The 24,088-nt window shown below is 44.2% G+C and overlaps 1 protein-coding gene across 4 annotated transcripts in view; it reads left to right on the forward strand.

The window, feature by feature from the left end:
* Positions 1-24,088, forward strand: part of FRYL (FRY like transcription coactivator) — a 265,895-nt gene that overhangs the window by 43,643 nt on the left and 198,164 nt on the right. The gene's annotated exons all lie outside the window — the stretch shown is intronic.

Genomic DNA, 24,088 nt, shown 5'->3' on the forward strand with positions numbered 1-24,088 from the left:
TAATTAAAAGTGCCTTTGAACCCAAACAACATGTAATGGTTGTCTACTGTCTGTCAAGACTGTCTTTTTAGTAACTTTTACTATGGCAAGAAGAGCAGGTGAGCTTTCTACATTGTAATCAGACCTGCCTTACCTTATTTTTTCATCTGGCCAAGGAAATCATGAGATTGTACATTACCTTTCTTCAAGTGATCTCCCTTTTCCTTGAGTCAGGATCTGGTACAAATGATTTATTCTTTTATTTCTAAATCAGAAAAGTCACTAAAGATGTACAATCTGCTCTAGCATTTTATGTGCACTGTATTGTTTATTTGTTTGCCATGGGGGAGCTCAGAAAGGTTATAAAGTGCCCACACAAGGTTAAAAAATAAACTTTCCATGAAACATTACGTCAGTTTTATATGGAGTTACCATAACAATAAATAATATTGTTTGGTGCGAAGTGAAATACTTCCATTTGTGTGTGTCTTGAGTGGGCACCCTGTTTATGAAGTGAGGCATTAAATACTTAAGAGTCAGGAAGAAATGTTCATGGTTACAGCTAAGTACAACCCTGTTTTACACTGAGTAATTTTAGAAAGGTAATAGCTATAGTGCCATTGTCCCTCCCATTCTATTAGCTGGCATTTCCCCTAATGAATTAAGTAGGGTACTTTCCATCTTCACACACATGCTGAGAACTTGCTGTTTATTACCTGGCTATATGGAGTTAATGCCTTTATTCTAAAGATAACTCTTCTATAAATTTTCTCCAAGCAGCAATTAGAGCTACTGAAGTTCCAGACTCTGCTTTTTTCCCTATTTTTTTCTGGCATGTGGGCATGACATGTGCCAGCTTTAGGAAATATGGAGACGTCCTTCAGGGAACTCATCATGACAAACGTATAAGCTTTATTTTCCTCACTGGAGAGTTCATCTGCATTCAGCAGCATTTCTACTATAGTTGTGCGTCACTCGGCGACTGCATGGTAATGAAGCACCGGTGCTGTGGGCCAAAACTCTGTTGCCTGAGAACGAAAAGGGGATGACTGTTAGACAAGCCACACCAACAACACTGTAGCTGCTACTGCAGCTCTCTGAGGCACGATGTTGAGCCTGCAGGATTCTGTGCTTTTTGAAATTAACATTAAATCCTTGCTAAAGTCATGGAGCATCAACTGTAAGTTTGTTTATCTTGGCTGAAGCAGCCACATCATGGGTATTCCTCCTTGCATGCTAATTTTTGGATCTTAAGATTCTGAAAGACAGACTATTTTGTTTAAGATAAATGGGATATATATAGCAAAGGCAATTACAATATCTGCTTCCTTGTTCCCATGTAAGAAAATCCATGATTTTTTTTTGTTTGTGTGTTTGTTTTCTGGTAGAGTTCCTTGGAAAAGGAGAATTGATAGTTTATATTCCAGGCTTTGCAGAGGATGTTACCAGTACTATTCCATAGTTCCCTCTAGCACAAAATATTCTATTGAAGCAAAATCAATTTTCTGCAGACCATAAATAATGGATATAGCCTATGTGGACTTTCTGTATATTAATATGCTTAAGTTGGGACTGCTAAGCCTATATAATATACTTGTAGTAAGATAAATATGAACTTTTTTCATTTAGATGTATGTCATCTCTTTGGTCTATCTTGAAATTCTGGAAATCAAATGAACAAAAACAAATTATTTCTTGGCTGTAAGTCTGGTCTTGAACTCTCACTTTGGTGGAGGCCCCTCTTGGGAACATGGATGGTTGAAGGAGGTTGTCATAACACTTCTGGAAGCAATAGGAACATGGTGCCGCCTATCACCCTGACCAGTCAAGGCCTGGGATAGGTTAAATGCACCTGGCAGAGGACACTTAATGACCTACACAAGAGTTAAAGGATAATAGTATCTTCCCTGCTCAATGATTCAGAGAGATGGAAGTCAAGAAAAGGTTGCTGCCTTTTTAATTGTGAATAGTTTTAGAAAGGGGTTGATGATTTCTAATGCCAGTGTTGGGATTAATAATACCCCACTCTGCAGAACTTTGTGCGAGTGAAGGTTTCCATTAATTTGTTTTTAAACATGCTGAGCTTCTAGTCTAACATCTTTTCAGATTCTTAAGAGGTTTTCACCATTTAGTATTAAAGGAGTTGAGCAATATGCAGAATGATTGCTGGTTCGAATATATTTCATTCTAATTTTTAAAAATGTCTTTCTGTGCCCTGTAGATAAGTAGTTTTTCAAAAGACATTCAACACTTATGCCTTGCTGATTATTGGGAGCCACTAAGATAGAGCGTTAGAGATATCTACTGTGCAGCTAAAAGTGATGCAGGGTTGCAGTGGTTACAACTTGGCAACATTTTCACTGTTTAGATTCATTTTGTTACAAACCATAAGGGCAAATTTATTTCCTATCAAAAAATTGAGCTTGAAATAAATTCTAACCTGCTTGCTTTAATAAAATTAGGAACACATGATTAAATGTTGCCCTATACCCTGTTGTGTGTTAAATACCTATTCTTTAGTTTGTTCAGACAATGTTTTGAGTTTGGGACGCTCGTCTGGATTCAGATTGAACCGTATAGCTTCCAAAGGTTTGCACAAGAGGGCTCATGTATATACACAATTCAATTCATTTACCAGTATTTTGGTTACTTGATTTCAGTTGGGGCTGGGTGGAAGGGGGATCTCGCTTGTAGGATTCCTAGAGGGGGATGGGGCGGAAAGAGCTCTGTTACCTGGGTCTGCCTGAAAGCTATCTGAGAGCATTGTACAAACTTGGGTTTATTTCCAGTTAATAAACTTATAGGAAGTGGTGCACCTTATCCTTTGATCTGTTGCGGGGCCACTTTCCTTTGTGAGGGCTTTGTATTTTTTGTTGACATTCCTTCTCTCATTGATCTTAAAATCTGTTGTGGATCCATATGGTTCCATGCTGTGAATCTTGTTTGCTGTGCTGTGTTGGAGGTTAAAGGGAAGTAGCTTGTTAAATACAAAATGCCACACTGGTAAGTCTTGTCTAGTTACTTTTTAAGTAAAGGAGCTGGTGGTAATGTTGCTTCCTGAAACTTCCATTACTTGTTCCATGACTTGTTCGCTAATGTTAACTGGCAGTCTGTGTACCACAAATATTCCATTTAGAGCTAGCATGGTTTGGTGGTTAAGGTTGTACGAGGACCTCAGAAGTCCAGGTTCAGATCCCCACTCAGCCGTGGAGCTTGCTGGGTAACTTTGGACCAGTCACACCCTCTTAGCTTCACCTCTGTCTCAGGGCTGTGAGTGCAAATTAGAGGAAGTGATATTAAGCTCCTTGGAAGAAGGATGGGATAAAAATTTACTAAATAAATCAGTGTACAGCATTTCCCATTAATAGTATAATTTGATAACTTATTATATCTTATTTAATTTATGCGCTTCAGTAGTTTAGAGAGTCATGCAGCCTATGACTTACATTCATGAGATTATTAGAAATTAAAATCCCAAAGTACTTATCTGAAAACTATAACTAAAATTTATTGGTGTATTCAATGATTATACATGTTTAAATGATTGAACATATATACTCAGCAAGACTGCTTCATCCAGTTTTTTTGAAAGGCCTGCTTAGCTGGCAGAATGTTGTTGCAGTGCTGGCTAGGGTTTGATTGCAGTTGCACTTTTTTCTTTCACTAGCAACAATGAATTGACATTCATATGGCCTAGATTCAGGCTTCTGTCTCTGGGCCAGCAGTTGAGGCATTCTTTTTACGCTGCGTCAGTAACTTTCTGTTAAACCAGCTGTGTAGCAAGGATGCTTAGCAGGTAAGCTATCCTTATTACACTCATAATTTTCTCAAAGGATGGTATCATACTGAATTGCTTTGGCTAGTGTATTAACAGATGTCATACTTGATTTCCACAAGTGTGTAACTTTCAGACTCTGTTTACCTTTGTCTAAAATATTAATCAAATTCTCAATGTGGCCAAATCTATAGATGCTTAATTTTAGGGACTGGAGCCAAGAATGGACAAGACAGATCTTTCTACAAACCTGAGAAAATCTCTGCAGTCTGGAGATCATTGTAATTCTGGGAGAACTCTAGGCCCCACCTAGAAATTGCCAAGCCTACTTCAAACCTTAGCTTCTGTCAGTAAAACCCACAGCAAGGGGCAGGGCCATTTCCAGGGCTGTTTTGACCTTTGAGGGAAGACTCTTCGGGGCCTGAACCAGAAACAGCCACTGGGCAACTTGATAATACTGTACAAGTTCCATGATTCACTCAGGCCCAGCTGTTCACTACTGATCAACAGCAGCCACCTCATGAAAACCAATGTGGTGTAGTAATTAGAATTTCAGCCTAGGATCTTAAGAGACCTAGTGTCAGGTTCTGTCAAGGGCACCGCCCTGAGAGACGCTGGCATGCCTGACTTCAGCCTTGAAGGACTTTCAGGGAATATGTGGGGCCCCGCTCTGTGGAAGGAGGGGGAAATTCTTCAATCTCACACCCTCTCAGTCCACTTGCAGATCCCTTCAACCTGAAATTGTCCCAGCTGCCTTCCATGACAGCTGTCCCCATCCAGCTGTCGATCTTACTTCTGCTCCTCTGTTTCGTCTTCTTTCTTCGACCACCTCTCCATTGCTTTCTCATTCTCTCCTCCACAACAACCCACCCCGCACTGTGGGTGGACTTCCCTTATATCCTTTCCCTCAGTCCTGGCTCCACCTGCCAAGCCACACCCTTCATTTGCCCTCTAGCCTTGGCCTTGTCTGCCTCAAGCAGCTGCACCTGGGGTAGCTAGTTTGGCTGCTTTGGGCAGCTACAGCTGTGCTCTCTTGGCTGGCTTCCAAGCTTCTCCTGTTCAGAGCTTCCAGCAGCCTCAGCTGGTCCCTATTCCCTTCCTCCCTGTTTGCAGGTTGGGGCATGGCCCAGTGCTGCTTCTGCAGCCTTTCTTTCCCTGCCGGTAAGGTTGCTGTCTGGCTGGCTGATGGCTGGCTGTCCCTATCTCTTGGGCCTTCTCCCTCTGCCCTGGTCCCCTCCTGGCTGTCCTTTCTCCTCCTGCTGGGGCTCTTCGCCTCTCACTGGAGGGTGGGGCTAGCTGGCTTCCACCTGCCCCATCTGACCCTCTGAGGCTTGGGTGCCTCTTTCCCCCTCTCTGTTGCTGGCAGGTTCTGGACCTGCGTGTCCGTTGGGGCAGCTGGGTCGCTGTCTCCTGGCTGCCTCCCACCTTCTGCTCCCAGTGAGTCTGGGAGTGGAGCCCCAGACCCCAGACACCTAGGTTCAAATCCTCACTTTGCTGTGGAAGCTCACTGGGTGACCTTAGGCCAGTTACTATGCAAGTGAGTCTGACCCAGTCTGGTGGCTAGAACCACACAGAGGATTCCCAGGAAGATGTTTTCAGAGGGAGGGAAGGAGGAAAAGGTGAAGACATAGTGGCAGATAAAGGTAGGTTGCCTGGTGAATGGGAAAGTCAAATGGAAATGGGAAAGGGAGAGAGACTGTAGAAGCTTTTAGGGAAGGGAAACAGTGGGAGGGATTAGGTGCCCCTAGCACGGCCTTGTCGGTCTCCCTCTTCTGTGTGTGTGTGTGTCTGTCTGTCTGTGCACGCGCACGCACGCGCGTGTGCCTGGCTTAGATGGAAAACTACTAGAATGTGAATATGAGGTCAGACTAGCTTCAGCCCCCACCCTGGAGATATGCAGAACTGAATAACAAAACGGTCTCCAGAAGCTCTTGAATTAATCTCGTCATTCACTCTCCTGATCCCGTTTCCCCACCTGAGTCATTCAAGGACTGATAAGCCTCACTCATCCAGCCATTGGGAGGCCTCAATCATCTTTTTATACCTTTAGTTCCTCTCAGGAAGGCACAATCAAATTTTCCCAGTCCTATTGTCCCACGTCTGGAGACAACCTTCAAGCTATTGTGTTAGGGCAGAGACTCTTCAGTCCTGCTTCAGAGCATGTTTCATAGTATATCTAACTGTTCTGCTATGTGCTCAGTGTGTGTTCTGGAATCTCTCCCCCTCCCCTTTGCACCTTCAGACTATGCCTGAGTCTCCTCTCTCCCCTTTCATGAGATGCTGGCCGTCCATGCTGCTCCTCCACGTTCTCTAGTTAATTCTCTGTGTTTGCTGTATGTATATTTGCTGTGTTATTTTATGCTATAGGTCTTGATTGTTATAAATAAAAAAACCCTTTCGGTTGAACATCTGCTTGTTTATTGAAAGAGTTCTCTAGAGGAAGGGATCCTCGTATACATAGGTAAAAAGATCCTTATGTTGCCCCTCCTCTTGCTGCCTCTCTTTGCACGCAAATTCCCTCAGCTCGCAAGGAGACCTCATTGGGTAACACAAGGTGGCTGTGGAATTGTTCTTCCATTGTCCTAAATGTCCATGTAAAATTTTTGCTGTCAGACAGCTTCATTTATGGAACTACTTTTTTAATCTATTGTGACTTGATTAATTAATAAATTCTAAGATGTTTCTTCTTGAAATGAGCTATAAACTATGCTGCTGGTTCAGGCATTTCTATTACTTAGCCCCATTTATTGATAGTTGCTCTTAGCAACACATTTTTTTTCTTTGCGAGTTGATGGTGTTGGTGATTGTTGGTGATTTTTTTCACTTAGATCAGCTCTATAAGCTGGTGTTGACTCCTTTGAAGCATATCGGTAGTCAGTGGAGCAGATTATGGATGTCTTCAGACTCTGAAAGACAGATGCTGGCTGTCAGATATGAAGGAAAATTTACTACCAAGGTCAAAGATGTTGGAAATTATGTTCAGTAGAGGTTATACAAAGAAATTTGTGGTCATTCACTTTTCTTTCCTTCTTACATTAAGTGTTGACTACTTCTGATATTTTCAACTGTTTTAGACTGTGGGAAAACATTTAAAGTGTGCACCCCCATTTTCTACACTTCTGAGCAACCATGATTAGCCTATATATATGTGGGATCAGAGTCATATTTTTCAAGTACACAAACTTTCCTCAGTCCTTTCCTCTTCAAAAGTTGCTTGTTTTTGTTGTTTCTCCATTTTGTATTCTGTTTTACTACCCAATGGGACCCAAATAGAAAGGGGACAAAAGGTGAAAGAGGTGGTGGCTTCTGAGTCCTATGGTATGTGCTATTCTTGAAGATGTTTGACCATAAATGAAAAGGGTACCATAGTAGTCCTCAAAAACATCTTATCAATCTGCTTGGCACAAGTATTATAGACTTGTTCCTGAGTTGTTCTTTATCTAAAGTAGAGATGAGCATGAATCACAATACAAAGCAAAAAAACACACAAACCAGGCTAGTTCGTGAAAACGTGGTTCGTTTGGGCGGCAAGAGAACAGGGCAGTCAGTTTCACAAGACCCCATGCTGCGTTCACAGACCCCACGAAGGGCTGAAGCCGGTGTGGGGTGAGTGAAGCTGACAGCCCCGTTCTCCTGCGAGCAGCAGGAGAAGGGGGTTGTCTGTTTCAAACGCCCAGCACCAGCTTCAGCTGCCAGCACTGAGCATTTGAAATTCCATGAGCTGATTCGTGACCTGGGAAAAGGTTGTGCAAGTTCGTGGTTTCTGGTTCACAGAATATGACAAACCACAAATCGCGTGGTTCGTTTTTTTTCAGTTCATGCCTTTTTCTAATCTAAAGCATGTGGTTTCCCTTGCCCAATCCTGACTGTATTCTCCACTTTGAATTTGCTGGTCAGTTTGTCTCTGTGAAAGTCCTTGGTTTTGTTAAGTGGTTGGAACTGACACATCATTTTGATGCTGATGTCTCGGTGTGGTTGGGAAGCAAAGGAAGGGAAGGCACTACCAGAATGAAGGCATGTGGCTGGGTGAGATGTCAAAAACCTTCCATGCTTTCTTTTTAACAGAAAATTGAGGGAGCAATGGGGGCAAGAAGCCTGATCAAATAACTATATGGCAATGTCTCTAACCCCCCCCCCCACACACACAATTGAGTATAACAGGATATCCCTTCTGAAGTGATGCACAGAGAAGCATAATTAAGAACAAAGCAGCAACTTTTTCTGAACCCTGTGATCTGGGATGATGGGATAGTGAGGATGCAGACATCTAAAAATCACTCCATGTCAGCATGAGTCCTCTGCCTTCCTTGGTATTCAACCCAGCCCTGTCCTAACAGGTTGGAGGAGGCAAGCTCATACATTTCAGAATTTCATTGCGTTGAGCGTGTGCATCTCTCTCCCCCTTTTCAGGTGCTGCTCTTATCCCTCAGTTTGAAAGCCACCAAATTAGTTGGAATGTGTCTGCAGTCTCCATTTAGGTATGCTGTTGAAAACCAGATGTAACCACCGGTTGTTCTGACAATGTTTATCTTATGTGGAAATTATAGCACTGGTGGTTGGCCAAGGCCTGGCATACTGATGCCATCAAAAGACATCGGTGTGCCAGAGCTGTCCATTTACCTAGGCAGAGATTTTAGCCAAGCTGTATGTAGGACATATTATGTTAATTGCAGATGTTCGGGAAAATAACAGAAAAATGATCTACTAGAAATAAAGAGCTATTTCTGGTTATGTAATGGCGATGTCATTACTTGTGTGGTGGACAGCCTTCTTTCCAACAGCCCATTCAGCTAATGGTTGCCACTTCCCTCTACATGGTAGTAACTGGGGTCTACGAGCTGGGGGCCAGTGAGGAATGGAGGACAATTTGGGAATCCTATCCACTGAAGACTTCACATGTAATATTCTCCTGTGGTCTTGATTGCTTCACTCCCTATTTTCCTCCCTTTAATTGATGTTCAGTTGCTTTCAACATACTTACCCTTTTTAGAGTTCATCAGGCTAGTTATTAAGAGCCCTCCCCCGATTAATTTACTAAGCTGTTTTCCCCTGTATACCTGCAGAGACTCCTGAGTATAGAGAGCCTAGAGTCCCTGCTGTGCCAGTTGGTGGCCTGGTTTTGCCTTCATTATATATGTGTGGTCCAGCCAGTGGTGATGCAGCTTGCCCATTCTATTTTAGAATAATATGCATAAAAAGCTTAGTTTTTTAACCTAGTCTGTAAGAACTAGGTTGATGCAAAATCAAAACCAGTACTCCCACCGCCCCCCGGCAAGTGTTTCTGCTGGGTAATTGTCTTCAACTGTGTGTCTAAACTTGCTGTTCTACAGATATAACTTGTACAATGGTTTAGTGAAGAAAAGTCGCTTTGGTGCATATTTGCTTTGACTCGCTATTTAAGGAATCTTCTTAATCTGTTAATTGATGACAAGTGGGGGACCTGCAAGGACTTACAGGGGCATCTCATTTTTTCCCCTCTGTCTTGTCCTCTTTCCTTTCCTTGGCTGTCTCCATAGTTTTTTTTTTCTGCTTCCTTCTCTCCTTCCAATCCACCTTTGCCTGCCCCCTCCCCATCTTCAGCTTTCCCTTCCCCCCCCCAGCCTCTGCCCTGTGGCCCAATTACATGATCTGCAGGGACTTGGGGGTATTTCACTTTCCCCTGTACTCCCTTCCCCATGCTATTTCCTCTTTCCCTCCTTCTGGTAGCTCCCAATATGCTCACTGTTCCCTACATCCTTCTCTCCTTCAAATGCTTTAAACTACATACCTTTTATCTGCCCCCATCTTCATCTATATTTATTATTTATATATTTTATACAGTTGATACAGTAAGGGAACTGGAGACCCCTTGGCCGTCTTCTGGGTCCGTATTAGACCATTTCAGCCTGCTCTCTCAGGACGATGTGGACAGGATCCTGCAGGGGATGAGGCCAACCACCTGTCCTCTGGACCCCTGCCCATCCTGGCTGGTGAAGGCCAGCTCGGAGGGGCTACGGGACCATCTGGAGGCCATTGTTAACATCTCCCTGAGCTCTGGGGTTTTTCCAGGAGTGTTAAAGGAGGCGGTAGTGCGGCCCCTCCTGAAAAAACCATCTTTGGACCCCACTGACCCGTCCAGTTACCGCCCAGTGTCGAACCTCCCGTTCCTGGGCAAGGTGATTGAGCGGACGGTGGCGGTACAACTGCAGGAATTCCTGAATGATGCTCTAGTCCTGGACCCATTCCAGTCTGGCTTCCGTCCTGGCCATGGGACGGAGACAGCCTTGGTTGCCCTCACAGACGACCTTCGCAGGCATCTGGATCGAGGCGGGTCAGCGCTGCTTGTGTTACTTGATCTCACAGCAGCGTTTGACACGGTTGACTATGATTTGTTGGCCAGCCGCCTTGCCGACGTGGGGATTAGGGGGACAGTCTTACAGTGGCTGGTCTCCTTTCTCCAGGGTCGGGGACAGAGGGTGGCGCTCGGGGGAGATCTATCGGCCCGTCACCCTTTGGTGTGCGGGGTTCCCCAAGGGGCGATACTCTCCCCAATGTTATTTAACATCTATATGCGCCCCCTCGCCCAGTTGGTGCGGAGGTTTGGGCTGGGTTGTCATCAATACGCGGATGACACCCAACTTTTTCTGTTGATGGACGGCCGGCCAGACACGGCCCCAGACAATCTGGCCAGAGCTTTGGAGGCTGTGACGGCATGGTTGAAACAGAGCAGGCTGAAATTGAACCCAGTGAAGACGGAGGTCCTGCAGCTGGGACGGGGGCTGCCAGATGTTGGGATCCAGCTCCCTGCCCTGGATGGGACACCACTGGCAATTTTGCCAGTGGTAAAGAGTCTGGGTGTGCTCCTGGATGCCTCCCTATCGATGGAGGCCCAGGTCACGGCGGTTGCCAAGTCTGCATTTTTCCATCTTCGTCAGATCAGGCAACTTGCCCCCTACCTGACGCCCCAGGACCTGGCTACAGTGATCCATGCAACGGTCACCTCCAGGCTAGATTACTGTAACTCACTCTACGCTGGGCTACCCCTGGGCCTGATCCGGAAACTACAACTGGTCCAGAATGCGGCGGCACGGGTCCTGACTGGTATACCTTACCAGTCACACATCACACCTGTCCTGCGCCAGCTGCACTGGCTTCCAGTTGAATTCCGAATCAGGTTCAAAGTGTTGGTTCTTACCTTTAAAGCCCTGAGTGGGTTGGGACCGGCATATCTTCGGGACCGCCTCTCCCTGTACGTTCCCCGGAGATCGCTCCGATCAGCGAATAAATATTTACTTGTGGTCCCCGGCCCTAAGGAAGCCCGCCTCGCTTCAACCAGGGCCAGGGCTTTTTCAGTCCTGGCCCCAGCCTGGTGGAACGCTCTGTCAATGGAAACCCGGGCCCAGCGGGACATATTATCGTTCCGCCGGGCCTGTAAGACAGAGCTGTTCCGCCAGGCGTTTGGTGATTGAAGGGGGCGGTGCCATGTCGGCCTCCCACCTTTGGGGTGGGGAAGGTTCTCCCCACCACTGCACCTTGTTAATTTGTTTTATTATTTGTATATTGATTTTAGTTTTGTTTTTATCAATTTTAACTGTTCACCGCCCAGAGCCCCTGGGATGGGCGGTATATAAATTGAATAAATAAATAAATAAATAAATAAATATTCCACCTTTCTCCACAATGGGGACAAAAAGCAGCCTTACATAATTCTTCTTGCTGCCATATTATCCTCATAACAACCCTGTGAGGTAGGTTAGGGTGAGTGTGACTGGCTTATAATTACCCAGTGATCTTCCATAGCACAGTAGTGATTCAGACTTGGTTCTTCGAGATCATACTCTGAAACTCTAATCACACTGTGCTGGCTTTTGTGTGTGGGGGTGGAGGTTGCTGCTGTTGAACAGTAACAAGTTATGCGGTATCGAGTCACCTGGTGGTTACTTCTGGGCTTGACCTCAATGAGTCCTCCATCAAAGGCCAGAGCAACCCTTGAGAGTGCCCTGCACCCTCCCCTTGCGTTTTACTGACAGAAACCTAGCCTAGCAACAGCCACTGGAGGCATCTTAAAGCTATAGGCACTGCTTTTATCATTTGGGTTTTTTTTAATTCCCCATTTTTATAAAAAGATTTAGGACTTTTTTTTGCAAATCTGGGTCATTTTTCAGGTGTGTAGGAAGATCTGTCTTGTCTTTTATGACTCCATCTCCAAGTTTAAGTATCCACCTATCAGGGCCACTTGGCTATTAGTACATAAGATGATGATATTTAGCCTATATTGTGATCAAATTTTCTCTTGAATGAGTTGTTCTTGTGTCATATGAAGTGATATTCCTAATTAGATTTGTAGCATTTTTTCTATATATTTCTGCATCCTAAAGCATTGGGGAGGTACAGCACATATCACTGTCCTGTGTGAAGCTATGTTTTTCCTCATAGGGGGTATATATCACAATAAATAAAAATGTGTTGCAGGTTTCAGTGACCTTGGCTAAATTTTAGTAATTGTCCATTGTTGGTCTTCTGTGTAGTCCCATATGGAACAATGCACACCCAAGCCTTCCAATTGGTAAGTTCTGTAGATTGAAAACTGAAGAGGAGGGGGCCCTCCCAGCACCTGTGCAGCTGTTTCCCACCCAAACAGCCCGTGCTCTGGGAGGGACAGTGCCCTATACCCTCAGTTTCTCTTTCACCACTGGTCAAGGAGGAATGCCTATAGCGAAGCTCTTCCTTTTAAGGGCTTTGCATTAGTGGTGTTGCTGGCATTGCCTGAAAAGAGGAAGAAAGAGAGAGAAAATTTATGGCATTAAGATGACCAAGACAGATGGTTATATGTTGTGCCTCATCTGTTTGGGAGAAGGGCATAACATAGGTGCCTGCAAGCATTGCCAAGTATTCATGCCTAATGCCTGGCAGCAAGGTCTACCACTCTGGTGCAACTCACAGACTGATCAGAGCTGGTGCGGTAAACTGCCTCTAACTTGAGTACGAGAGCATCAGATCCAACAGACCCGACCTGGATCCAGCAGCATTCAACTTTGAGGGACCTCTGGGAGTTGGCATCAAGAGCCCCATCTCTGATCCCGACATGATTGGGTTCAGAATCAGATCCTAACAGAGAGAAGTCGAGGACACCAAGGATGAGTAATATTGCTTGAGAGGCTTCTAGCCATCTAAGAAAAAGGTGCAATTGAAGCCTAAGTATGCTACTAGGAGAAAAGCTCACTCCATTCACCAAGTTGCACCCTTTCTGCGTGCGAATGATTTGGAGATCATTGGAGTTCCCCACACACCATCAGCTCACTCCCAAGTCTCCCTTGGTCTGTTTCTTGGAGGAGGAAGGGCAGTTTACCCCCTCTCAGATCCTATTCCAAAGACAGTCAGGCATTTACTACACCAGGGTTGCTGCTCCCATAGATGTGACAGTTACAGTGTAATCCTAAACAGAGTTACTCCAGCCTAAGCCTATTGAAATCAGTGGGCCTAGACTGGAGTAACTCTGCATAGGATTGCATTGTGAGTGTCCCTACTACATCCCTCCCACAGCCAGATCTGAGTGGGGAGATGTGTTGCCCGGCACTGGTCAGATCTATTTCAGACCTACGATGATTGCATCGTATCCCTCAATCTTCAATGGCCTTTCAGTTGTCAAAGATGGAGCTGTATCCCTGGAGCAGAACAGTCTTCTGTTCAGGCACACATCCCTCCCTCTGTCCCTACTGTGAGCTCTTCCTTTTCCTTCTATACTGGCTGCCTAGGGAACTGATGGAGGGAGCTGCTCTCCTGTCCTTTTATAGGTGCACCGGGGGGAAAGTGCGCAAAAAGGCCACGTGAGCATCTTGCACTTCTAGGAGCTTTAGAACATCTGTGGCTGGCCTGCACATGTGCAGCTCCCCATGTGTGCCTGTACAAAAGACCACTTGATGAACAGTTACAGGTAACTGTGACCTTATATTCCCTTGCAACAGCCAGTGAGGACATTTGTTCCTTAAAGCTACAGACATTGCCCCACTGCTACAACCATTACACAACGGTCTCTGTTGCTAGTTATATATATTGGTGGTGGTGCAAGGGGAATGAAGTCATTCCTTCAAAAGTAGATACCTTAATTGTCAAGTTTACTATACTGCCATCTAATTCCAGTGAACTGGTCCCATGTTTTATTTATTTTATTTATTTACTTTGGATTAGAATCATATTACACATTCTAGAAAAAGCTAAAAAAGTCATAGCAAGGTACCATAATGATGAAACAGCAAAGAAAAAATGGCAAACTTTTAATGAGATAATGAAAAGTGTCTTTCCCCTACAGTTTCATAGATACAAGAAAGAGCTCACAGTTAGCAAGCAAATTTATGTTTGAGAATTGATTAGGGAAATATGGCATGTGTGGGTGTTGAGTTTGATATATTGACTCTGGACTGAAATTGGTGCATCTGACTTGAGCCAAAATCAGTGAGCATCTGGAGGACATATTTCATAGTACATGAGTAGATTCCTTCTATGAAAGAAAAAAAAATTGCCTATTCTGAGGTCCAGAACTTCAAGTAAAATTGCAGAAAATATCTATACCTAATGTTCTCAAGTGCTGTAGATACAAATTTCTATAGCTTAGTATAAATAACCCTAAATAAATAAAAAAAAGCATATTGTGTATTCATATGAACATAGAATTCCTAGAAATAAGTTCAGCTTTCACTGATCCTGGCCTTGGTTGCAAGAAGCAAATGACCCATTGTTGGGTCCCAAATTGCTTAAGTGATTTTGAAAGCATCTATATGTCACATAAGTAACTATTGTGTGTCCCTCTCTTTCTTTAAAAATACACAATCTGTATAAAATGTTGCACATTATTTTCTCTAGCTCACAGAGTGAAATGTCTTGCTCAGTGTTCAGTGTGTTGTATTTCTGCTCCAGGCCACCACATTCTTAAGATCGTAAACAAAATATTGGCTTCAGTTTCCAACTATGAAGTAATTTGTTCTTTCTCCAAAGTGAGCATAGAAACATTGTCCTATGAATATGTTAGATGTTCTAGCTCCACTGGCATCCCACTACAAGAGAACAGTGCCTTATTTTATAGTGAAGCACACATTGGTTAATTTCTGTTAATGTTAATGAATTGTCATCGAACTCAGTCTGAAAACTGCTACCAACAAAAACAAGATAGAATTATGTATTTTCCTTAACCGTCCTGAATATCTATTCATTATAAGAAAGACCTGGGTTTTTTTTCTGTTTCTTTTTTCTGATATTGTTCACTGCTTATGTGGAAAAATTGATCAAGGTCTCTTACAGCTGTGAAGGCCTTCTTTAGAATTTTAAAATGACTTCAGTAGTTTTGCCAAATAGATATTGAGAAGTTGTGGCTACATATATATAAATGGGAAGGTTATATAACTAACTGTCTAGGAAAGTGGAATACAGCTGGTTCTGCTAGAATGTGAACTGATTAGAACATAATGTAAGATTAGGGAAACAACTGTTATAAGGCCCCAAACTGAATGCTATTCTCATCAGAAAACTCAACAGTACAGAAGGCTGAAATGGTGTTTTGTGACTTTGTGGTGCATCACAAGGTGATTGCATCCCAAACATACAGTTTAGCAATGACTATGAACCATACATAGTGCATGCTGTCAGAGTATTTGCCTCAACCTACTACTTCTCTCTCATCATTTCAACTCTAGACTCTCCTGTACCAGTCATATTAACTAGTTTTCCTTCCATCTTGTCACGTATCTTACATCGAGCAATGCAAAACCAGTAAATATCCAGGTTTAATATATTGTGAAACCTTGAATTGGAATGTCCATCTAGCTTCTATAAAATACACAGTCTTTAAGACTATCGGAGTAACAATGAGATTCTGTTGTACCAGGGGAGGCTGGTACTAACTTTACATTAGTAAAGTTACTTTTCAGCTATGGGATTGGAACAAATACAAGTCTGGAAACAATTCAAAAATCTGTTGCAAAGTAAGACCAAAGCCCACACTATTTTTTAAAAGTATTTTCTCTTGTTATACCATTTCAGACAACTTACTGCGATCTTTAGGGAATAATTTTGATTTGCGGTAATGGGGACACCTTAATTGTTTTTTTTTTAATAAAATTTTTTATTGGATTGGATTATATAATCATAAAATACAAACATTCCCCCTTTATTAATATCTGTTTCTAACCCCCTCCCTTTCCTCCCCCCTTTTATTTGACTTCCAACAGTTTTCCAACCCTTTATCTATCTTATTACTTACTTACATAATACCTCATGTAATCTATTAAACATACACTTAAACTCTCTTCTAAGCTTGTTATTCTTTTTTTTTTAAACACAGAACTACCATTAACCCCTCCTTTACTAAATCTTATATTCTAAATAACACATTGCTAGCATTTTGATAACCTTTATATTATTAGTATAACATTTTATCCATTTTCTATTCCCTTACTTAATCTCTTTACTCTCCCTCATATAAGTTAATTTAATTTATAGTCTATATATTTCTTTAAACATTTCTTATTCTTATTCTCAATCTATTTTAGTTATATAAAATACCTGTTATACTAAGAACTTAACTACAATAAAAAATACCCAGCTAGCATGCTCATATATATTCATAATATCTATTCAGAATAATACGTCTGCTATTTAATACTATGTGTAATAAAACAGAATTTTCATCTTAACCCTGATAATAGCTTAGAATTTAATATTTAAATCCCCCTTTCCCAGTAAAGCCACTTCTCTCTTCTTTTATAAAGTCTCAGTAATTTTCAAACTGCCACAGTTTCCCTTCCACATCCCATTTTTTCTCCAAATATTGCTTCAGTTTCTCCCAATCCATATTAAACTGTCCTGGATCGAGGTCTCTGAGCTTCCTTGTCATTTTGTCCATCTCAGCCATGTACAGCAATTTATAAATCCAATCTTCAATAGTTGGTACTTCTTGCAATTTCCATTTCTGCGCATATAAAAGTCTAGCCACTGTTGTCATGTAAAATAACAGTGTTCTATGTTGTGCTGGAATGTCTTCCATTCCCAAGTTCAGTAGCAGCAATTCTGGGTTTCTATTAACTTGAAATTGTAAAATCTCATTAATCACTTCTATTATTCCTCCCCAGTATTGCTTAGCTACCTCGCAAGTCCACCACATATGATACAAAGATCCTTCATGTTTTTTACACTTCCAGCATTTATTTGACATGTTAGTATTCCCTAACGCAATTTTCTTTGGTGTCAAATACCAGCGATATATCATTTTGTAAACATTCTCTTTGATATTTGTGCAAGTCGTTATCTTCAAAGTCGTTTTCCACAGGTATTCCCACGCCTCCATTGTTATCTCTTTATGAAAGTTTATCGCCCACTTCACCATTTGAACTTTAACTTTCTCCCTCTGAGGCGGAGGACATCTTGGGTGTTTCCCACCAACCAATCGGGGAGGCAGGAAGTAGAATCTTTCTTCCTCTTCCTTGGTATGTGGGACCACCCTCTCTTTCCTCAGTTCTTTTCCTGCCTCAGGGGAGAGCAGTTCTCAATAGGCTAGCTCTGCTACCTTTTGATCATATCTTTGTCTTAGTGTTTTTTCCTCTATTACCTGTCATTACCTCTGTTCCCACCTCGTCTGTTCACCCCTCCACCTTTGTCCTTCTTCTCCTCTTCTTCCTTTTTTCTCTCAAAAAAAAAAAAAAAAGAGGGGAAGACAGAGGGAAAAATCCCTCTAATTAGGAATGGAGAGACAGATGAGGGAACAGGAGTCATCGGACTCGGAGGAATCCTTTTTGGAAAGGGCTGAGGGCTGTTCTCCAGGAACCGTCCTCCCGACGGTGGAAACAGGCCCGGCCGGGTCCGACTCGCCTTTGAGGCCTGATCGGCCCCCCGGCAGAAGAGTGCGCGACGACGGAGCACAGCCCACCTAGAAACGGCCCCGTCTGTTGCAGACGGAGCCGGGGAGAGCCGCGCGTCGTCAGCAGACGCCAGGAGAGAGCGCGGCTGCAAAAAGCCCTGTTTCGGCGGGAACAGCCGCTGCGGCCCGTTTCCCGCCAAAAAGCATCGCCGAGGTTGCCAACCTCCCGGCGGGGGAGTCGAGGCAATTTTCACCTATACCGGCGCAGGGCTCCAGACACAGCACTCCAGAAGACAATGTAAGTGCTTCCTCCGTATCCCCCGAGATGTTAGCAGCTATTCGAAGGTCCCTTAGAGAAGAACTAAGGTCCCTTTGTCAAGCAGAAAGCCCAGGGCCTAGCCCTTCCTCCCTAGATGAGCCCACAGGATTGTCTCAGGCTCAGAGCAACATGCCTGCATCCTGGCCAACAAAAGCAGCCAGAAAGCAGCAAAACAAAACCCCTAGATGCGTGGAGGAGGACCACTCACTTAGCGAGGCTTCTGAGGAGGGGGAGTTTCTCTCAGAGGAGGAACAAGAAGCAAGTACCACCATTCCAGAACAGTCTCATAGGCTGTTTCAAATGGACGATTATACTTACCTATTGTCCAAAACTCTTTCAGCCCTGGATCTGAACGAGTCAGGAAAGGGGGAGGAAGAACAAACCCCCTCACAGGGATCACAAGGCAGACCAAAAGGGAATAGGGAGTTCTTCCCCAGATCAGAGAACAACCCTAGAGTCTTCCCTTTTCCTGAGTATTTTGAGAGGCAGCTCAAGGCAGAATGGCTGACGCCAGCAGCCAACAAACAGGTTCCCAATGTGATGAAAAAGTTATACGTGTTACCTAACTTTGCCAATCAGTTCCTGCAGGTACCCGTGATTGACGCGCCTGTTGCTGCTCTTCAGTCCCAGGGACTTCTTTCGGAAGATGGCCAAGGGATGATAAAGGATGGCCTAGACAAAAAAGGAGAAGCGGTGCTAAAAAGAGCTCACGAGGCCCTGGCTATGTCTATCAAGGCATCCTCCATAGCCTCCATGGTGTCCAGAGCTGCAGTAGTCTGGACCAGGAGACTAATTCAGTTACTGCCAGAAAATAACAGGAGGCTCCTGGACGGAACTAACAGAATATTGAAGGCCTGCACCTTCACCGCAGATGCCACACTGGACGCAATGACCATGGCCTCTCGAGCACTGGCGTCTTCTTCTTCGGCCAGGCGACTTTTATGGCTCCGGGCTTGGCAAGCGGATCTCCAGGCCAAACTTATTCTGATGGCCTACCCATTCCAAGGCGACAAACTCTTTGGGGATCAGTTGGAAAAAATATTAGTGGAAACCAAGGATAAGAAAAAGGCACTCCCAAAGTCCCTGAGGAGACCAGAGAGACGATCCTTCGGGTACCAAACGTTCAGATCGCACCATACCTTGCCTAGGAATCGTCAGGATCATAAACGTAACTGGTCTGCGACTAGACCACAACCTCGGAGAGGCCCCTTCCAAGCCAAGTTCAACAGACAACAAGGACTCCGCGGCAACAGGCACGAGTCCGAGGATAAGGGCCAGAAGCCCTGACTCTCAAAGCGCTCCGGTGGGGGGACGACTGCTCAGTTTTCAACAAATATGGGCAGAGTCCAAGGCGGATGCCTGGGCATTGGAGATTGTATCAAAAGGCTATGCAATAGAATTTCGTACCTTTCCACCGGAGCGATTCATCATCTCGCCCTTCAAAAGAGACCCACACAAGAGGCGAATCACCATTCAAGCCATACAACACCTCTTACAAATAGGGGCAGTGGAACCAGTTCCTGCAGAAGAAAAGGGTCAGGGCGTATACTCAATATTTTTCACAGTCCCCAAACGGAACGGGGACTGGAGAGCCATCCTGGACTTAAAATATGTAAACAAATTCATCAAGCTGAAGCGGTTCAGGATGGAAACTCTTCGATCTATTGCAGAGGCTCTACAGCAAGGGGAGTTTCTAACGTCGATCGACCTCACCGAAGTATATCTCCATGTGCCCATCGCCCCAGCCCACCGAAAATTCCTGAGATTCTGCATACACGACAGCCATTTTCAGTTCAGAGCAATGCCATTTGGCCTGGCAACGGCTCCCAGAGTGTTTACAAAACTGTTGATAGTTCCCATAGTCAAACTCAGAGAGCGGGGATTCCAATTACATCCCTACTTGGACGATGTCTTAATAAGATCTGTCTCCCTGGAAACATCGATCGAGGAAACAGCAGAAGTCATTCGAATTCTGGAGACTTATGGCTTCCTTATCAATCGAGCCAAATGTTCCCTTCAGCCGACACAACGTCTAGAACACCTGGGTCTCATTATAGACACCAAAGAAGGTTGCATGTTTCTTCCGAAAGAGAAGAGAACAAAACTAATTCGAATGGCATCCAATATAATCAGACAACCATCATCATTACTAATGGACCTGTCCAAATTCATGGGCCTGTTAGTGGCACACTCGGAAGCAATTTACTGGGGCAGATTCCATCTACGACCTCTACAGGGTTTTCTACGCCCATTCCAGTCCCAGATCGTCCACAAAACGATCCTCAAAGTCCAAGTGCCACTCCCGATCAAGGAAAGCCTGCGCTGGTGGACTACCGAAATGAACCTGCTACAGGGCAAGAGCTTCCTCACCCATCGTCTTATTCAAATATTCACCGATGCCAGCTTGACAGGCTGGGGCGCAACCCTAGAGGGTTTTCCGACGCAGGGAGAGTGGTCAGCGAGGGAAAGGAGACTCCCGATCAATGTATTGGAGATGCGGGCAATCTTCCTAGCTCTGAAATTCTTCAGCAGCCAAATGACTCTCGACCACGTACTGATACGGACGGACAATATCGCAGCAAAGTCCTATCTGAACAAACAAGGGGGAACGAGATCGTCCCGTCTACAACGAGAAGCCAACAAAATCATCAGGTGGGCAGAACACAACATCAAATCCCTACAAGCAGAGCACATCCGAGGAGTTCTCAATATCCAAGCAGATTGGCTGAGCAGAGAGTCTCTGCACCCGGGGGAGTGGACCTTGAAGAGAGAGATCTTCCAGATGCTGGTGAGACACTTCGGGAAACCAGAGGTAGATCTGTTTGCATCTCACAGGAACAATCAACTCCCGAGATTCTTTTCCAGGTACTTCCATCCACGAGCAGAGGGGACGGACGCCCTACATGCGTTATGGCCAATGGGCCTTCTGTACGCCTTTCCTCCTCTACCAACGATTCCCAAGCTTCTGAGAAAAATAAAAGAACAGCAAGCGACAGTGATCATGGTCGCCCCTTGGTGGCCGAGAAGGCCGTGGTTTGCAGCTCTGCGCCGGATGTCAATAGCCTCTCCTCTCAGACTGCCAAGCCACCCAGATCTACTACAGCAGGGGCCCATTTGGCACCCCCGTCCAGAGTGGTGGGCTCTGACAGGCTGGAAATTGAGCGGGACCATCTCCGACTAGAGGGTTTCCCTCCAGACATTATAACCACCCTGCTGGCTTCCAGGAAGGCGTCAACAGTCAGGATATACAACGCGTCCTGGAAAGCTTTTCATCGCTGGTGTAGACACAAGCAAGTCGATCCAACTCAACCCACCAAGGCTTCGATACTGAGTTTCTTGCAAGAGGGGCTAGACAGAGGTTTACGCCCGGCCACGCTGAGGAAACAGGTGGCAGCCATTAGCACTGTTCTACCAGCATTAGATGGAGTACCTCTGGCCTCACATCACCATGTGCGAAGGTTCCTGAGGGGTGCTACATTGTTGAAACCTCCAACGGTACACAGGTTTCCTACTTGGCGCTTAAGTATCGTTCTCTCAGCATTGACAAAACCTCCATTCGAGCCCATTAAGGATGTACAACTGAAATGGCTGAAGCTGAAGACAATTTTTCTTGTGGCCATTACCTCGGCTCGACGTATCTCCGAGTTGAGCGCTCTCTCTGTCCGTCCAGACCTATGCATTTTTCATAGGGACAAGGTGGTCCTTAGGACAGACCCTTCCTTTATGCCTAAGGCGTATTCCACATTCCATAGGTCACAGGAAATCAATTTGCCCTCCTTTTGTCCGAAGCCATCTCATCCGAAAGAAAAGGAATGGCACAATCTTGACGTTAGGAGAGCTCTTAAGGCATACATGATGAGGACTGAATCGATCCGTCAATCGGATTCTCTCTTCGTCAACGTTTCACATCCCAGATTGGGGCAACGCATGTCATCCACTGCCATTGCATACGCCATCAAATCATGTATACAAGAGGCCTACAAAACTATGAAGCTGGAAGTTCCATCAGGAATCACAGCACACTCGGCAAGGAGCGCAGCTACAAACGCAGCTCTCAGACGGAATGCCTCCATAGAAGACATATGTAAAGCAGCTACCTGGTCGTCGTCATCCACTTTCATCAGGCACTACCATATCCATACTTATGCTTCGGCAGATGCAGCATTTGGACGTAGAGTTCTTCAGCATGTAGTAGAGGACGAAGACTCCGTCCCACCCAGGACTTAGTAAACTGCTTTGGGAGCACCCAAGATGTCCTCCGCCTCAGAGGGAGAACGGCCCCTTGGATACTCACCGTGAAGGGTCCTTCTCCTCTGAGGACAGGAGGACATCTTGCCCTCCCTGGAGCTTCGTCCATCTGTCATTGTCAGTTCTGTACTTCACATTGTTACTCATGTCATTATACATGTTCCGGCTGTAAATCTAGTTATTGATACCGGAGTTTGTTCTGTGTTTTCATTGTAGAGAGTGTTTGCATGTTTGCATGTTGTTCTTTCTTCTTCTATTCTCAGATTACAGTTATAATAGTGTATAGGTTTAGTAAGCACGAGATACTGCTGAGGGGAGTCACCCGAACTGAGGAAAGAGAGGGTGGTCCCACATACCAAGGAAGAGGAAGAAAGATTCTACTTCCTGCCTCCCCGATTGGTTGGTGGGAAACACCCAAGATGTCCTCCTGTCCTCAGAGGAGAAGGACCCTTCACGGTGAGTATCCAAGGGGCCGGTCTCATCTTCTGTATACCATTTTAAAAGTACTTTGTAGATCCTTGAAATTTCCTTTTTGCCCTCTTGAAGTATCACCTCTTCTAATTCTGAATTCTCCATTCTCAGTCCTCCTTTCACACAGTCCGAATTATAGAGATCTCTTATCTGTCTATATTGAAACCATCCATAACTTGAGGACAGTTCCTCTTGCGTCTTTATTCTTAATTTAGAGAATTCCAATAATGTTATCTCCTTATATGTTAAACACTGTTGTTCATTTCCAACAGTTCTTGGGTCTATTACTTCGAACGGAACCACCCACAAGGGGATTCCGTCCTTCATATAGTTTTTGTATTTCTTCCAAACAGCAAAAAGGCTTCTCCGAATATAGTGGTGCAAAAACATAGAGTCAGCTTTAACTTTATCATACCACAGGTATGCATGCCATCCGAATGTTTTTTTATATCCCTCCAAAGCCAGTAGCTTGCAGTCCTTCAACGTCATCCACTCTTTTATCCAAGACAGGCAAATTGCTTCATGATATAATCTTAAATTGGGCAGCTGCATTCCACCTCTTTCTTTAGCATCCTGTAATACTTTCATTTTCACCCTAGGTTTCTTGCCTGCCCACACAAAGTCCGATAATTTCCTTTGCCATTTTTCAAATTGTTTAGTGTCACGCATGATTGGAATTGTTTGTAGCAGGAACATCACTCTCGGCAATACATTCATCTTTACTGCTGCAATTCTTCCCAACCATGACAAATTCAGCCTATTCCATTTAATCAGATCTTGCTCTATTTGAGTCCACAATTTCTCATAATTATTCTTAAATAGGTCTATATTCTTCGCAGTCAGTTCAATTCCCAAATATTTTACCTTATTTGTTACTTCACAGTCTGTTATCTCCTCTAGTTCCTGTTGTTTCTGTTTAGTCATATTCTTGCATAGTATCTTGGACTTCTTTTTGTTTACATAAAATCCAGCCAAATCGCCAAATTCCTTAATTTTCTCCATCACCTTTGGCATATTCTCAATTGGATCGTCCACAATTAGCATTATATCGTCCGCAAACGCTCTGACCTTATAGGAATGCTCTCTTATTTTTATTCCTCGGATTGCATCGTCTTCTCGAATTTGAATCATCAATATTTCCAATACTAAGATGAACAACAATGGTGACAACGGGCAACCCTGTCTCGTACCTTTACCTATTGTCAATTTCTTAGTTACGTCTTCATTCACCACAGTTGCTGCACTCTGGTCTCTGTAGATTTCTTTCACAGCACGAATGAACTTTTCTCCCATTTGCAGCTTCTCCATAGTGGCAAACATAAAGTCCCAGTTCAAATTGTCAAAAGCTTTTTCAGCATCCACAAAGAAAAAACCAACTTCTCTATCACAACGTTTATCATAATATTCAATAGCATTTATAACTGTCCTTAGGTTATCTCTAATCTGTCTATCTGGCAAAAATCCGGCTTGC

Source organism: Eublepharis macularius, chromosome 10, assembly GCF_028583425.1.
Source record: "Eublepharis macularius isolate TG4126 chromosome 10, MPM_Emac_v1.0, whole genome shotgun sequence".
NCBI classification, from domain to species: domain Eukaryota; kingdom Metazoa; phylum Chordata; class Lepidosauria; order Squamata; family Eublepharidae; genus Eublepharis; species Eublepharis macularius.